We start from the raw sequence: 17,755 nt of genomic DNA on the forward strand, positions 1-17,755 counted from the left end.
CAGAAAACTTTTGCTTTAACTTTTTTAGAAATTTTTATTTTCCAACTAATTAAAAGTTCCTTAAGGATCTCTGGATTTTATCAGAGAATAGACCCAATATCTTTGTTACCAACAGATTAATTCCCTATTCATAACCCCTAGTTCCCTACCCTCTTCTCCTAAAGTAAAATACATTTTTTTGTTATGTTAATTAATATTAAGTAAATAAAACTTAAAATCTAAGGGCTAGGAAGTTCCCAACCTTCAGACACTCTTTGGTCTTGAGTGTTTTTGTTTACATGCCTGTGAAGACAGCATGCTCTTCACCAAATCAGGGCCACAATTCTCATTTCTCTCTAGAAAACTTACCAATTTTTCCCTCTTGCACACTCAGTGTTTTCCCAGCTTGCAGCATATCATAAAAAGGAAATTAATTCTTAAAAACAACTCTTGGTGAAATCATGAGCAGCACTATTTAGGTAATTTTTAAATTTGACAATGCCCTTTAGAAGGCTTCAGTATATAATGTAGGGAAAACTACTGAGGGTTCTTCCTTTTTTTTAATGGAACAAAAGTTTTGGTTTTAAAGGAATTTCTTTTTTAGCCAGAAAATATGACCATGGTAAATTCATCATAAATTCATCATCATTTGTTTGGCATTCCTGCCAAAACAAACAAAAAATTGCATGTCTTTGATTCCTTCTAGACCCAATTATTAAGCCTAACTTCTACTGGAACAAATAAAAGGCTTTATCCACATACAGTTTGGCAAAACATTTTGCAAACTAATACAGATCTCATTTTGTGGTTTTAATCATGATTTTAAAATCTTTCCTCAAATACTATTCTTTAACTCTGCAAACAGAATTGGAAATTATTGCTTTCTAGCAGAGATGGAACAACTTCTCTTGGATTAGAAACCAATTCACAAGTTTTGAAATATCCCTAAATGGAAAAAATGAGCAAGAGCTAGCGTATTTTTCAAAGAAATAGAAATAGCATCCTTTATCATAATTCTAACTGGAACTCCAGTTTTACAATCCCTTATATACAGTTTTTAAATACAAAATAGACAATAACTCTGTACATGGTAACCTGAAGTAGTCCAAGACAGTCTTTGTGATTTAAGAGACGTCTGATTTGTGATGTTAGTTTGACATCAGCTGAAATTAAAATAAACCCACAACTAATGAAGATGATATGGAGAGAAACATTAAGTAAAAAAACTCAAAGAACTGCACAGACAATTATCATTACAATATAAAATATTTGGTGATCATTTGACATTGTCTAGGCTCACTAAAAGCGAAAATACCATCAAATATTCAGATTGGATACTTAGATATAAAGCAATAACTTTCCAACTGCCTGGTTCCAGTGAAGTCACTGGAATAAAAAATTACAAAATACATTTGTAGTTTTTGAATTACATGGGAAAGAGAAATTTCTAGCAAATTGTTTTCCTTAGAAGTAATCATTGGCCCACTTGTGGCTCTTCATAAAGGAAGTTGCTAATTATCCACATGGATTAATTCCATGTTTGTCCCTGAGCCCTCATTTTCCATGTTTGAGTTTTTCCAAACATGCCATCAAAACTCTCACTAGTTCAGCAAAAATCTGTTTGAATTTGGGTTTTTATCACTTAAGCTGAAGCTTTGGTTCCTTCTTCCAGGAATCCACAGAGTACAGATTTAGATTGCAAAATGTAGTAATTGGTTTTTAGTGAGTTATCCCATATTCTCAAAAGCTTTTCCCCAAGCAGAACACAGGCAATCAGGCAGAAATGGAAATCCTTAATAAGTTCCTATTTTCTTTTCCATTTGGAAATAGAATTGTGTGTATTGTGAGCTACCAAACAGCACTGTCACTGTGTTTATGAGGACAAATTAATGCATTTTTACAGAGAACAAAACCCTTCCCAGGGTACAGTATTTCTATTCTTCCACTCAACTCCTACATTTCCCTTAAAAGGAAGGGTCAAAAGTGTGTCAGAAGTGGGGCATCCCCGTGCTTGGGCCAGTTCCCAACAGGAACCATGCAGGCTGTGCAGCAGCATATCTGCCTTGCTGCACGGCCTCCTGAGCAAACACAACCTCCTCCATCTTCCTGCTGCCCTTCCCAGGAGGTCACACAGTCCCACAACATTGGGTCAGCTTTGGGGGGAGGTGGGATGAGTGGGGCGAAGGTTTTGGTCATAAAATCCTTAAATCCTTCCGTAGTCTAATTATTTCTTATTATTCCTGAAGGAAGAATAAAATCCCAGATCAAAGCGTACTTGGCACTGGATTTTCAATTAAAACCCAAACCCTCTAGAAAAAGTCCAGGTTTTCTGACTGGATGTTCAGCTGCCCAGTAACAGAACTTTAAAGCTGTAAGCCTCTTATGATACTGGTATAATTTTTTTTTCTTTTTGCACTCTGATTTTTTTGTTGTATTTGTATGGAGTGAAAAATTCAAAATACTTAAACTATGATATTTGGCTCAGTAAAATGTCAAATGCACACAATGGTGAAAAACTGTGTGTAATGAGAAAAATAGGAAATGTTTCAATTTTAAACAGGTCATGTTTAACTGTCTGATTATTTCAGCCACATTCTGAAAACTTCTGAGAGTAAATAAAGCCTTTTCCTTCAGAAAGATTCTAGCTTAGGACAGCCAGGTATCAGTCCAGCATTAATATTCTACATCATCATGTCATTAGTGTATATTTCATACAGACAATTCCTTAGGAACTGGCATTCTACTGCTCCAAAACTCCCCTATTTTTTAATGAGCCATTTTATAACAGACGACAAGAATTTTACTTGACAAAGGAGATCAAAGGTCTGTGGATAATAATTGGCACTGATTTATATACTGATTTAATTAAATGCTTTCATTTAGTGCCATTAGCTTCCTTCAGGCTGAAATACAGGTACCCAAGGCAGACCACAACCAATCAAGGAAGCTCCCACTAACAGATCCTCACTGCCTGGCCTTTTAGCCAAGAGCTTTTCCTCCTGACACCGAAAATAAAAATAGAAGGAAGACCTCAAGATGTTTTTTGCCAAAACCAGAAAAGTATAAACTCAGTGTCTTCAGTGTCTTGTCCATTGCAGCGACAGGACTTTTTCTCTTTTTTTTTTTAACCTAGCAGTCTCTTCAACACCAATGTTTCTAGTTCCCTGAATGTTTAGTCACAAACTTTTTTTTTTTTTTTTTTCCCCGTATGGCATTTATCTCTAACACGCTAACTGGAAAAAGAAAAATAAAACTAGCATTTCCCACAGTAGCCGAAAAAAGACATCCTTAGAAAAAGGCCTAAAGTGACATTGCAGTGATGGTAAAAGTGACTCATTCACACTGACAGCCCAGGAAACAAAAACACACACTCACATAAAAAGGCAGAGGTTGTAATTAAGTAGAGGAATTAATAGCAGAAGGTAGGATGTGCATGGCCAGAGGTCCATTTTAGCACAGCCTAAAATGAAGGATTAAAAGGCCTAACTAGACAGGATTATAGCACTTCTGATATAAAAGCAGACCTTTTCAGTTCACTGCAGTTCAGAGGGATTGTCTTTGCCCTGTGATTTCTTGCTCTGCCTCCTAGGACCCGTGTGACACAGCTTTCATTAGTCTTATCTGCAGCATTGTCTCCCAGCTGGCAGAGTCAGTGTTCCCTTTAAAATTATTTAATTACACATGCTGGTCTGGAGCTGTTTTCTCATTCCCTCAGCTGTAAATATGAAGAGTGGAGTGAGCAGGAATTCCGTCACCTCTGTTCTGATGGTGGTACCTGAGTCAGTGATGAGCTGTCAGTTTAACTGACTGCCACCAGAGCCTTGTGCTGGCACAGCAGCTTTATAAATTCAGGCAGTGCACTGTGAATCATGAGAATGCAAACATTACTGACTGAAGCAAAAGCTATGGGAATCCCACTCCCATCTCAAATTATTTCCTTTTTTCTGTGCCCTGCTGTTGCAGCCTTCAGCCTGTGTCAGTCCTGGGACCAGGGACTCCATCTGCTTCCTCCAAGAACTTCAAATTCCTTCTTATCAGGAAAGAGAATTATGGTTGGTTACCTACCTTTCACCATTCAGCATAAATGCTGTGCTGCTGCACCATTCCAGTCTCTGAAATTACCTAGTGAGAACTGGAAAGTGAAGTGAAAACTGGCAACTATGGAGACAATTTGGAAAAAGCTAATGTTTTTATTAGCTTTTATGCTAAAAAGATGTATAACCTGATGTCACTGATTCAGATTTAAATTCCCACCTTCCTTCTGGTTTTATGAAGGTTATAAATGCTGCTTTTCAAGAACACGTGATAAAATAATTGAAAGTAAAAACCTTGTCATATTTTAAAATGGAAATATAAAAAAATAAGTTAATTAATAAACCCAGCACAAGAAGTCCCTTCTTTCTTATATGCCTGTGGATGTCTTGCTTTTTCATTTTCCTTGTTAGCTTCTTTCACTCTTGCTTTAAAACTGTTTTCCATTTTCCCAGCTTAGGTCCAGGGCCTATTTTTCCCTTCTGCTGGTCTGTTCACATCTGGCACTAAGTACCTCTATCATCCTGTCTCCGCTCAACTTATGGTGACACAGCTGCAGACCCAAAACTCCTCCTCCCCTGAGTTCTCCTTCTTGCCTGGCTCACCCAGGTGTCCCATCCATGGTGCCCATGACCCAAGAGCAGGGAACTGGATATAATCAGCTAGAGCTGCAGTGACAGTAAGCCATGGCTGCAGAAGGCTCCAAACAATTTTCCTAACTCCTTCACCAAGCACCTGATGCAAGAGTCAAAGCAAATTACAACTTCTGAAATTAAGACTGATTTATTAAAATAACTGCACTTTTCACAGGACCACTGGGTCTGTCTGCAGCAAATCACATAACTATCTCATTTTCATTTTGATATAGCTTTCAACAGGGGAAAGAAATCTTTTGCTCCTATCAAAATATTTTTACATGTGGAATAAAGTGAATAACTTGTTTATATAATTTCATAAATCTTAATAAACAAAAAAACCCCACTACACTCAGGCCTGGACTGCTCAGACATAAACTACCCGTGGGTAGCAAAAATATTGGCCATCTGATCTTACTGTCAAACAGGGAATGCTTTCAGTATCCTAATAAAAACCACTCCAGAGCACAGGATCCACTAGCAAAACAAACAAGCAGCAATATTAGTTATAAAGATTTTTTCCTAGCAGTTTGGACTGGAAAAGTCCAGCCCATGTGTTCAAGCCTCAGCTGTCCTTATGGATAAACAGAAGTGAATTTAGACGTCAATTAACTTAGCACAACGTGCTTTTCTAGTGGGGAGAGGAATTTCAGCACTATATTATACATAGGTAATCCAGTGGTGTGTAATTTCCCATTTGCACACGCTCAGGTGCTGAAAATGCCACAGGCAGGCACAGGAGGAAACTGCTGCCCCAGTGATGCCTCATGTGACTGGTTTTGGTCATACCCATTCACCTCTTGTAACCTCACCATCACACCCATCACATTTTCACACATACAGAGGTTCAGAACACAAATTTCCCTGCTCTGTCAGGCAAGCTGAGCTCACCTGGTCTGGCTTCCCAGCTGGAGTCACCACAGACACTTTTCCTGCAGTGGATTTGTGATGGTCACGCAGGTTAGAAATGCTGAAATTGCCTTTAGTGGGAATCACCCAGGACTCAGACTGCCTCAGATTATCATCCTACAGCCACTTGAAACCAACATGAAATAATAATGCCATAGAAAAAAAGGATTGTATTCCCTTCATCTCCCACAGTGCCAGCTCCTCTGGACACAAAGCAAATGCCAATATTTTCTTGAAGTTCATAAAAACAACACCAATTGAGCACTTCCTTTACATAAAATCTGTATTTCTAACTTACCTGCTGCAACTACTATTTTCAATGTAGCTACATTAAAATTAGTTCTCTTGGAATGCTTTGTTTTCTGAAAGAAAATTGAACTTTCTTGTGATACAACTCATACCCTACAGCAAGCCTAGTTTTAATTTCTTACTAAACTGTAAATCTAATTACCTGATACAGAGCTTGACTCAGTTATTCATCAGGGAAGGTGGCAGCAATACTAAAGATGGGAAATAAATATCTGTATTAACAGCACAGGAAGTAATTAAGAAACTGAACAGAGTTGTAAGAGAAAATGAAAAGGATTAAAATAAATCTATTTTGCTGTGAAGTAACTATGAGGGGAAAGGAATTATACAATTCTCCATATGGTTTTGCTTCATTCTGTCCCCATTGTAAAGTTAAACTGGTTTCATAAGACAAACAGAGAAGTGAGTAATTTGTCCCTGTTCTTAAAGACAGTTTTCTCTGGTTTCAGTGTGAAGAACAACTACAGACAGGTAAGAGCCCATCAGCCTCTCCTGATTCTATAGAGGGAAAATGTCTGTTCAGAATGCAACCCAAACAAACAACACCAGTAACTAATGGAATTTGACAGATTTTAAACACTTTGCTCAACAGTTGAGATATGACAGTCATGTAAAACTCAATGCTACTAAGTTCTACTAATATTCCTTTTTTTAATTTTAAATTTATTTTCTTTTTCCTATGCAAATGCTTTGAGTCCTTCTGGCAGACATTCTCAGAATAAACTGAATGACAACAAAATCATGAAAGTAAAAAAGCCCTTAAAGCAGATACCACCTTATTTTACAATGCAAGCTAAAATTACTGCCAGAATCACCTTTTTAAAGTAAATGTAGATATTAAAGCAACTTTCCAGAATGTGAAAGATTGTGTAACGGTATTTTTTTTCCCCAGAGGAGATTGGCTTTTTTTCACAAACAATCCTAATCCCACTGATATATCAGTGGGAAAAGTCTATGTTCTGTGCCCTAAAAGTGATCGAAGATGCACAGAATCAGAATAGCATAAAGAATATCAGTGTCCCCATGCAGGTGAACACCTGGGTACCAGTGTCTGCTTCTGTTTATGCACTTGGAAGAGTTATTTGAGAAACAAACAGTCCTTGCAGACAGAACTGGAGCTGAGGAATTCTCCTTCTCTAACTGTGGATCTGGACACGTTCTGAGTCTGCTAGGATGCTCCTTTTACACCCTTTGCTTTGTTTCTAAGATCACTTTTCGTCCTATTTATTGACATTTCCTCTTCCCAGAAAACTTCCTCCTGTTTGAATGCTGTCCTCACTTCCCTTTAGATCTAAAATAGACACCAAACAGCCAAAGTTTTACCACTGGGCTTTCAAAGTTACTCTCCAATGAGACTAGGGATAGACAAACTCAATGTCACTAAATTATTATCTGTCCTTAGTCAGAAACAAAAAACTCTAATTCAGCATTTAGAATATTACTAGATGAATAACAATTAAGTTTTCATGAGCAACATTAGTAAATGTGGGCACTGCACTAAAAAAGTTAATGCTCCTTAAACGTCACATAGCTACACCAGAGAGCTGAAATGCTTTAAAACTCAAAAATTACAAACTTGGTAATGTACAATGGGAGGACAAACACACAGATTACTGAAAGGCAATTTAAAGGGCACTCTGTGACTCTCTGGCATAAAAGTCATAAAATTTTCAAATAAATGGATTCATCAAGCAATTGGCTCCATGACTGCTTTTTAATGAACCATTTCACTTGGGGCATTATCTGACAGGAGAAAAGGCCAGAGCAGGATGTGCTTTAATCACCTTTACCTCCTCAGCACTGTTCTGTGTACACTACTCCCAAAGTAAACTTGATCATAATTCTCAAATTCAGCTTAAAGAATAATTCAGAGGAATCTGATGTGGATACAGATACTTGCTGCCTTCACAGACAGTAATAAATGTCGCCCAGTGGAATTAAATCATGGGCAGAAGGTTCCAAAGGGCAAAGGCTGACAGCTCTGCCCAAGTAGGTGCCTGGCAATTCCTGCAGCACGCCCTTGCTGTCCCTATCTGCACTGACAGCTGCGTTTCCTGTGTCTGCCCATAAGACACTCAGGAAGGAAGGTTTATATCTTTACATGTTTCCCATGACACTTTCATGGCTGATTCCTTGAGCGCTGAGTCAGACTGACCATCCACATACTCCTCCCCCAAAACAAATTGCTGTTTTTCTCCCTACCTCTAATTTCCCATTGTTATAGGCTTTTTCTTCATTAAAATTGCAATTTTTTTCACATATTAGCCAATTCTAGCAATATTTTAAAATACAGGCTAGAATCACTTCTTTGTTTTACAAAGTTACTAAAAATGAAGTTTACATCAATTGTTCTAAGTAAAATATTACAGAAGTCACCGAAAACATTCTGGTTTTGTGGAGTGCAGAATGTGTTTGTTATACTGAAACAACTGGACGCCTCATTCACTAGTTTCTGGTACATTTCAAATATACAGTGAGTGAAATTGGCTTCTGTTTTAACAGCTTAATCTGATTCTCCTAAAATCTTCCTGTACTTCTCAAAATTTGAATTGCTTCAGAAGTTAGTTGCCTCAGGCTGATTTGAAACAGCCTGGCAGATCACTCTGCTTGAATCGAGCCTCTCTTGCATCCACTGTAAAAAAAGCAAGAGCTTTTCGTCAAACTCCAGCTATTGATCAGAATCAGCTTATTCAGCTTTAGGACGGCTTCCTTTCCAAGAACTGACTTAGAGCTTAAAATACCTGAGACTGAGATTATGGCAACCAAATGTTAGTTGTATTAATCGTGCAATCGTTCATTGTTCTGCTGTTTAAAATCTGGAGAGGAAAAGTCTCTCCCTTTTTGCAGCACTCTGCTGGACTTTGAATCTAAACATCTGACTACTGCATGTAAAGAAAAGCCACCAGCCGAGCCTGCTTTCGGCAGCTAAAGGGAAAAGAATTACTCCGTTAGAACCGAAAGTCTGTTGCAAAGTACTCACCCAACTCCCAGCAACAGCTCTTGAAGAAAGAGGGAATTCCTGAATCAGAGCTGAGTGTGATCCTCCCCTAGCGATCCGCGTCGGAGGGGTGTGGTGTGGAGCTGCACAGGGAGGGCTGCGAGCTGATATCTGCCCGCTGGGGATGGATTGCAGAGCTGCCGCAGCTCTGACACGGGCTGGCTCCGGCAGCAGGCAGGGATCCCCGGGCAGGAGCGGCGGGAATGCTCCCTCTTGGGAACTCCCTCTGCCCGGGGCTGCGAGAGCCGCTGCCAAACACCACGGCCTGGATTGAGATGCACCTTCACAGAGTGAGGGGCTGTGGGACGGTTCAGTCGCTGTCCCTGGCAGGCTCTGGCATGGCCCTGAGGATGCCCTGTTATTCCCTGTGAGTTTAAGGGATGCGGTGTGATGCTGTGTTTTCTCTTTTTAAACAAAGTCACGCTGCTCACCTGGCTGTCTGGAGCTGTTCACAAAAGTTATTCTGCCTGCAGCTACAACATCCCATCTATTTAAACATCACACCAGTACGTGCTAAAACTCGAGTTTTAGGATCATTAGAGTACCATGGCTGATGATAGGGATGGGGAGACCCCCAGAGACCTTGTAACTCATGGGTGTAGAGACACATTTCCAGAATCTCAGTCTTGGACACACATGGGATGGCAATTTCCCAGGTAAGGAATTAAACAGTAACAGAGACAGAAATAGCAGCTGAAGCACAATAACCTACACAGTCAGTAGCTGTAACTCATTGTAATTATTTCTGGGCAAAGACAAACAGGTAGTTAAATCACTTTCATTGAAGGTTACATTCAGCTGCTCATCACCATCCTGAAACAGACTGGCAGTTTGTCCTGGCCAGTTAATGGATTAACTATCTGTGACACAAACCGAAGGGCTCCTGGCAGCTCCTTAGATCTCCTGGCTGTTGTTCCTGACTGTAAAAATGTCTGTAATACTTTTCAGAGCAAAGCCAGTAGTCAGCTGAGTCTACTTACTATTAACTGGGTCAATAATCAGATGGATTAACTGTCCTGTAATGGACTAGAAACACTCCCAAAGCAAAGGGACAGTTCAAATGCTGGGGCCAGGTTCTACCCTGCAGTTACTAATTACCAGCTCAGATAAAGCAAGAGGCAAGGCAGCTGCAGAGGTCAGTGAAAAGGAAATGGGCACGCTGTCATTTGTGTCACAGCACAGCAATTGAAAATCACTGTGGTAAGAATTAGTGTCTATCAGTGCTATGCCTAAATCTATTTGAGGGTCACAAGAAAGTCCAAAGCAGATGCACTAAAATCACACCATGACTTAAAGAAATGTCTGTACATTTACAACAGAAACAAAACAGAAACTCAATAGATTTCAGAAAGGGTACATACTTCTCCACTTTGATAATGCACCTGGATGGATGAACAAGAATCTGTGAGGATAGCTTCAAAGCTGCTCCACTCTACAAGAAATTGACAAAGAAAGTTGCTTTGGTTTTAGTTGTACTGGATGCTGAATGGTCTGAAATTACAAGTTCATGCAAATTTATTTTGAATCTAAGGACTGGGCCCGGCCATAACTTCAAGTGGATTTTTTTGTTGCAGTTTTTATGAGGGTTTTTTTTAGTGAACACACACAAAAAAGAATTTTCATAGTTTGTGTCAATGTGTTCACATCAGTCTTTTTCTCACAAGACCTTACTCAGGTAACTCAAAGGAATTCTGAAAGATGTAGTCCACACAGACATGAAAAAATAAAAGGGAAAAGCTACCACTTAAAACACATTTGACATCTTATTTTCAAATAAGGGGAGAAAAACATATAAAGAAAATTACTTTAAAGAATATATAAGAAAATGAAACCCTTATCTTGAATGAAAGTAAACTAATAAATCTTTGGTAAGTTATAAAATGGGATGAGAGTAAAAACACCACCATGTGCTTGAGGAACACACACTCAAAAGAAAAATTCAAAAAAAGCTATTTCATTTTCAGATAAGCAGTTTTGCTTTCTATTCTGTTGCTGCCTCTCCAGCTCCCACACACAGTCCTCCTAATTTAGTTGCCAGGAATTAATTTAGTTGTCCTCCTAATTTAGTTTGTATTATAACTACAACATAAAAGGCTTCAGTTGAAACTGGAATCAGACACTGAAGATGAAAACAAAACTGATTTGGACCTTTAGCGTGATCAGAGAATTCCATTCAGCTCTGACCTGGCCTAGACAATCACACTAATCCCTGAAGCCTGCTGATAACTCTTGTCTGTCCACAGTGGAAAACATCCCTACCTGAGGAGGTACCAATTAGCAGATATACATTAGTACAGCTAGAGTAAACTAAAACAGAGGTGCCATGAAAAATATTGTTTGTCTATACTTACAGTACTCAGCACTTGGCTCTGAAGAGTTCAAAGCTGAGGTGATTAGAAGTTAGTCTTCTGTAAGTGCATAGAATTATTCCAAACCAGCTGGAAGATCAGGGAATTAGACAAGCAAGGTCTGTGTAAGAGGTCAGCATCATTACAAGCCTGATGAGCAAACAGACACTGCTTAAAAAGGCACACTGCCAGCTACCCTCTGACCACAGAAAAATCCCTTTACTCCATGTTGTCAGCTGGGAGCTCTCACAGTGAAGCTGCATCTGGTGACAGCCTCACTCTTTCCAAGAGCCAGAACAGGAGGCAATGTGCAATGCCAGGAAACCCCTGGCCTGGAGCTCTGTCTTGATTGCTGGCCTGCACGAGGTAGGCAAGGATGACACTACTAATGGTGAAAGTCTTTGCATCTGCAAAACGCTTCCAACACATGGGCTAGAAACACCTGACTCTTCCTTGAGACCCAGCAGTGGCTTCAGGCCAGGTTCTCCACCACTGTCACTACCATGTCCCTCTATTACACAGCCTACATTTCCACCGCAGAGTGGCAAACTGGTTTTACACTGACAGCACTGTTAGTGCCAGCAGGACAGCAGGAAATGCAAGGTAAGAGTTAATAACTACCCTAAAAGCTGCAGAGGAGTGGGACAGGGTCACTGTCCCCTGCAACATCTGTTACTCATGCTGACTGAAAGTGATGGAGGGAAAGACAATGATCCACAAATTCAGATTTTCCTAACCTGTACATTTTTATTTGTATATAGTGCATGGGTTTTAGGAGAATATGTTACACTCCACCATAGCCCTAGGTATATGCTGTTCAGAAATTAAAATTATGCACAAATATCCAATTTTGTAATTGTTTTACTGTACCAGAACAGAGACAAAGCAACACAAAATTATAAGTTTTGTTTGTGAATTTATAATAAAATTAATATTTAAAGCTCTTTCATTTCTGAAACCAGATTCAGTATGTCACAGAGTTGGGAAAACACAAAGGTTTACATAAGCTGTTCCTCGGTGAGGGTGTGACATTGCTCCAGCTTAAACAACACAAAGTCTGTGATGTCTTGTTGCCCTCTAGCGATGCCATTTGATTTTCCCGCTGCTTAGTCTCAGAGCTGAGAGCTGACTGCCTCCTGCAAACTGAGTCATAACTTCATACTCCTACTGGTGCTAGGAGATGGGATAGCACGGGCATTTCTGAATCCTCATAAGGATCAGGAACCCGAGATCAATTCAGCATTTCTGAATCCTCATTAGGATAAAGAATCCTTATCAATCTGGCAGGAGATCCACCACCAGCACAGCTGGCTCAGCCCAGTGAGCCTAAAAGTGAGAGCTAAGATGTGGCAGTCACTGTCACCACAGCCACACAAAATCCTAGCTAGGTTCTAAAAGAGGAAGCATAGAGAAAGAGAGGAAAATAGTTTAATTTCCTTTCAGTAGGAGTTTTACAAATACCACTATTACTGGTTTATACTTTTTCCATTATAGTGGTCTCTGTAGTATTTAATATTTCAATGCTGACTAAAAACACATGAATGGAAGTGAAAGACCTTCCTTAGTGAAAGCAAGATCAGAATGCAGCAGCTGTCACTTGAAGAGCTGTCTCTCTGATGCACTCCTCTCTCCACTCTTATTGTTTCTTTCCTGTAACACACTGATCTTATTTAAAAACCATAGCTATCCCAAGGGTTTTCTAATGACTGAAACGGAAATGAACATAAAAGGCCACTATTTTTCCTGAAAGCAGAACACTGAGATAGCACAATGTGGCAACTCCAAAAATGTAGGCTTTGTTTCTGTCCTCACTCCAAACAAGTGATAACTCAGTAGCACATACCATTACTAATGGAAATGTAGTATTTAAACATCTTTAAAAATATTTTAAACATCTAAATATTTAAACATTTTTAAAAGGGAGAATCTTCAACACTTGACGTCCAAATTTATTTTTGCTGGGGTTTTTTCTTGGGCTTTTCTGCTTTGAAAGTCAAATCTTTAATCATCTTTAAAGATAAGTTGGGTAAGTGGACTATCCTAATGTGCTTTTTAACTGAGTGATGGAGGAGAGGAAAGTGATTATCAGATCAAATTCTTACTAGTTGAAAATCTTCCCAAGCTGAGCAACCCAGCCTGTTTGAGCAGCATCAAGGAATACATTCAGCATCTGCCTTTCTGATTTCTATGCCCAGCTGTTTTATGGTGAGCAGTCAGTTCTCTTGAAATTAAACTGCTTTGACCAGCAGGAGTACAGAGGTTCTACTGTCAGCTGGTGCTGTTGTTCTTTTTCCTGAAAGAAGTTGAGTTTATAAAATTTTCCCTCCAAGCCCAGGGCTTAAAAAACCCAAAAGGGCTCTCCTCCTATTAGGCAGAACACTTTGTCATCTTGTACCCTACAGAAACCCAGTATTAGCTTACCACCAGAATATAACATTCTCAACGTTGCTACCAGATGAAGCAAGGGTTAAATACCCAGCATACTTAATAATCTGAGTATTGTTTAGAACAAGCAGGGAAAGCAATGCAGCCCTAAGGATTTAATTTCTCTTCTTTTTCCTTCTTGCCAGAGGACAGATGTGAGAAACTTTCCCATTTCTTGTTTCCATCTGGGCAGTTGTTTCCCTTGTAATTCTTTTATTTCATTTTTATGTGCATTTCATTTTGCTTATGACCTTATATAACTCATATACTTTTTTTATAACTTATCAGTTTCTTAAGAGTAAAATGTGGGCAGCTTGGAGCATGCTTTGAAGTGGAAATCCTAAAAAATTAGTTCCCATTACTACCTTTTTTAAATGCCCAGAGATAAGCTACTCCTGTAGTTAATTACAGGAATCAAAGTACAGCAGATATCATGAGACATTTGGAATAATGTGGAGATTGCAAGACTCATACCCAATAAAAAAAAATTGTATAACTAAGGAAGCAGGGGGTCAGGTCAGAATCAAATGCCACTCATTTTTAGAGCCAGCAGCTTTATGAAGTGTGAATTTCATTAAACCTTAAAATATCTTCAACCAAAACAGAGAAAGGGATGTCTTATGTAAAAGGACAGTGAGCATTTTATTACCTTCCCTACAAAAGGCAGGTTTCTTTTTTCTTTTTGGTCTTTTTGTTTCATTAATTTGAAAAATTGAAAGAACTTTTCATCATACAGCTGCATTTAGATCTGAGGTAGATCATATCTGCAGCAAAATAGAGTAGAAGTATTACCTACTGAATTCTGTTAAATAATAAAAAGGGTGTGTGTAGGCTCATGGAACAAATTGCCTCACTGGATAAAGCACTTGTTGTAAAATAATATATTCCTTGTTTGGCTCAGCAAATGCCTATTTCTGAAACAGATATGGATTAACTCAACACATCATTTTTCTTGATTACCTTTTTATCATCCTGTTCATTCTCCCATGGCATTTCCAATTATCCCCTTAATGAGCCCAGTGTTGCACTAAAGATCTTAGCAAACAAACACCCCTTTCCATCCATGTCCTTTAGTGCTCGTTCCAAACTCAGCCTGAGCCCAGGACTGGTGCCTCAGTCACTGGATGTCGCTGTTGCAGCACTGAGAGCTTTGGTGCCCTATGTGGAAACAGCCAGCGACTGCACTTGTATTTATTCCTTCTTTATTATTATTATTATTATTATTATTATGGGTTTGCATTCCTGCTCAGGCTGCAGTCAGTGTGAGTTTTATCATAAGTTAAATATTTATAAATATTCAGGCCTGAGGATAATTTCTGCGTTCAGGGGAAAATATTCCATTAAACTTTTAAAACTCTTTCCTTTTTCATTTGTGTGCCCATTTTTATTTCCACTGCTGTGATGAGAGATTTATTTCTGAATATCTTTTTATGTATGCACAGTATACATATTTCTGCCATTACTTATATACATACACACACCCTACTAGAATAATATACTTATTTATGAATACAAATGCACATATTAAATTGATATAATATTTCCTTAATCATTCAAAAATAGTTTCTGGTAGGTTCATATAAGCTGCAGATTTAAATGACTGACTATTGCAATATCTAAAATACCTATCTCTTGCTTTAACAAAACTGAGACAAGGCTAAACAGGGCAAGAAACACAACTCAACATGCTCAGAATATTGAAAATTGACTAATTTAAGCATGCACATAAGTGTCTTACATTGTCAGACTCCTTACATGGGTTTTTCCAACCCCCCTTGAAACATATTCTAGCAGCACCAAAATCATCAATTAGAAGTATATTCTAATTTATTAGTAGTAGTATTACAGTATTATTTAGCTATTTCTAACTTTTGGTTAAATTAAACAAATTGAAATTAAATGGAGTGCACTTTTAGATAGAAGACTACAAAAAAAGCAGAACTTCCCATTCATTGGACTTTCTGCTGATTTCTCAGAAAGCTGTGAGCACGCCTGTGTTTCATCTTGGCATAGGATGAATAGAAATGAAGGTTATTTGCTTTTCAGAGGAGGTGACTGGGAGGCACTAGTCACAGTTGCTCCTCCAGGCTGCACCCAGGCCACCTTGTGTCATTTTGGGTTTTGCACCATGCCAGTTTCCCCAGGCTGAGCCTTTCCCTGTGGTGTGGCTGGTGAATAAATCAGGTGCAGGAGATGCACAAGCCGTGCCATAAGGAGCAGCCGCAGGAGTCCCACAGAACATTTTCAGGGAAGTATTTTAAGGGTTTGGTTAAGTGAAGGAGGTGGCAAATGAGGACACCACCACGTGCTGCCAGCTCTGGGGAGCCCGAGCAGCATTTCCTGGCAGACAGAGCTGGACCCAGCCCCAGCTGCCCCAGGGCCAGACCTGCTGCCTTCTGCTCCCCCAGCCCACTGTGGGTACCCTGGAGCCTCCCAGCCCCCCTGCCCCCCTTGTCACTTCTGCTCCATCACCTCCTGCCTGCTCGTGCTCCACACACAGGAAGGCAACCCAGGCACACAAGCAGGAAACCTGTTTTCCAATCTGCTAAAATCCAAAATAAAGCATTATTATCAACTACTGCGATAAAGATCTACACTTCCTGAGGCTGGCTTGCCAAGACCACTGACTTGCAGTCTTCAATTTGGAGAGGAAAAGGCTTCTCTAGGAATTACAGACAGCAAAGTCCTTTGGGTGGTGAAAACACCACCCAAACATTGCCTCTTATCAGTTGCTATCCAGCATCTAAGGCAGCATCTCTAAGTAAAACAAACATTTCAAGTGTGCTCAGAAGAAGTCATTAGACAGCTAAACCCAGCCACTTGTTCCTGTGAGAGTGACTGCAGTGCACGTGCTCACCAGGGAACAGATATTTACACAGTGCTTGCTGATGGTTTGCTTAGTTTTTATAGATGGGGCAACTGAGAGGTGTTTTAAAAGATTTTATTCCATTATCAGTCTCAATGAAGAGTGAGACACAAGTGATGTACAACTCAATGCCATTCTATCAGAAGCTAACTTATTTCTTTGGTTACCATATTTTATAAAATGTTTTTAGCCTATTAGCTTTTGCCACACAATGCTGCTATTAGTAAATAATAGCATAAATAATTTACTTCCTAAATCAACACACCTTATCTCAATATTTACACAGAAATACTCAAAACTGCATAAACTTTCTATCAAGTTCCAAAAATTCTTTACAAATCCATTTCTCACAGCTTACAACTCTCAGAACAATTGTCTGCCCTTTATCAAGTTCCTGCCTTCCAAGAAACTGGAAACAATTTTTGTTTCACAGATGACAGAGCACTAATCCATCTTCAGCAAAGCTTATGTTGCCTAGCAGTGAGAAAAAGATTTCTATTCTTTTAGTATTACTTTTTGGGTAATAGCAGATAAGTAATAAATAATGAGATTAGACACGTGGGAGAAGACTAAACACCAGATTGCACTTGAAAAAAAGGGAGAAGTGCTGGATTAGAAATTAATTTTAAAAAATCTTGTTTGAAGTCCAAAACTCATCAATCAAGAGAAGACTGTGGCAAACATGCAATACTGTGTACATTGTGGTACTGAAACTCATGACATGATCAAAGTTGTGTGTCACAGGTCCTGTCAGACTGCTCCAGGTGGGAAAGCCCTTTCCAGCTCGTTAGGCAAGAGCGACCTTAGATGGCTGATATCCATCAAATTAGTCAGTGGTAAAATAATTTCCTCCTTTCTTCAGAAGCAAAATTACTGCAAGGAAGATGCTGGATTCAAAACATCTCTTCCATGCAACTGTTTCACGGCAAACACACCAAACAACAACAAACCAAAACAGATCCCTGGCAAGATCACCTCCCCCAAGAGACAGAAAATGGAACATAATGCCTTCCACAGGAGTTTTCATTTTGGTTTCAAAACAAAGAGTAAACATCCGGAATGCTGAGCAGCCAAAGTCTCCCAAGTGTGTGCCTAACTCTGAACATAACTCTGGAATAAGGCAGTGCTTTTGAAAGGAGGAGAGCACAACAGTTGCTGCAGAGGAATTTCCTGATGCTGCATTCTCGTCTCATACAGCAACCTCAGACGTGCTGCTCTGCTCAGTGAGTGGATGAATGAAGCAATTTAAACTGTA

At 39.3% G+C, this 17,755-nt stretch overlaps 1 protein-coding gene across 5 annotated transcripts in view; it reads right to left on the minus strand.

Annotated features, from left to right (window-relative positions):
- Window positions 1-17,755, minus strand: part of TFPI (tissue factor pathway inhibitor) — a 56,662-nt gene that overhangs the window by 25,497 nt on the left and 13,410 nt on the right. Inside the window, exon 1 of one of the 5 annotated variants that reach the window (XM_064718777.1) lies at window positions 8,845-8,946. The exons of the other annotated variants lie outside the window; for them this stretch is intronic. The gene's annotated coding sequence lies outside the window, so the exon portion shown is untranslated. Of the gene's footprint in view, window positions 1-8,844; window positions 8,947-17,755 lie in introns of those variants that run through there. 5 annotated transcript variants of the gene reach the window in all.

The sequence above is a fragment of the Zonotrichia leucophrys genome, chromosome 7 (genome assembly GCF_028769735.1).
Source record: "Zonotrichia leucophrys gambelii isolate GWCS_2022_RI chromosome 7, RI_Zleu_2.0, whole genome shotgun sequence".
Taxonomy (NCBI): Eukaryota; Metazoa; Chordata; class Aves; order Passeriformes; family Passerellidae; genus Zonotrichia; species Zonotrichia leucophrys.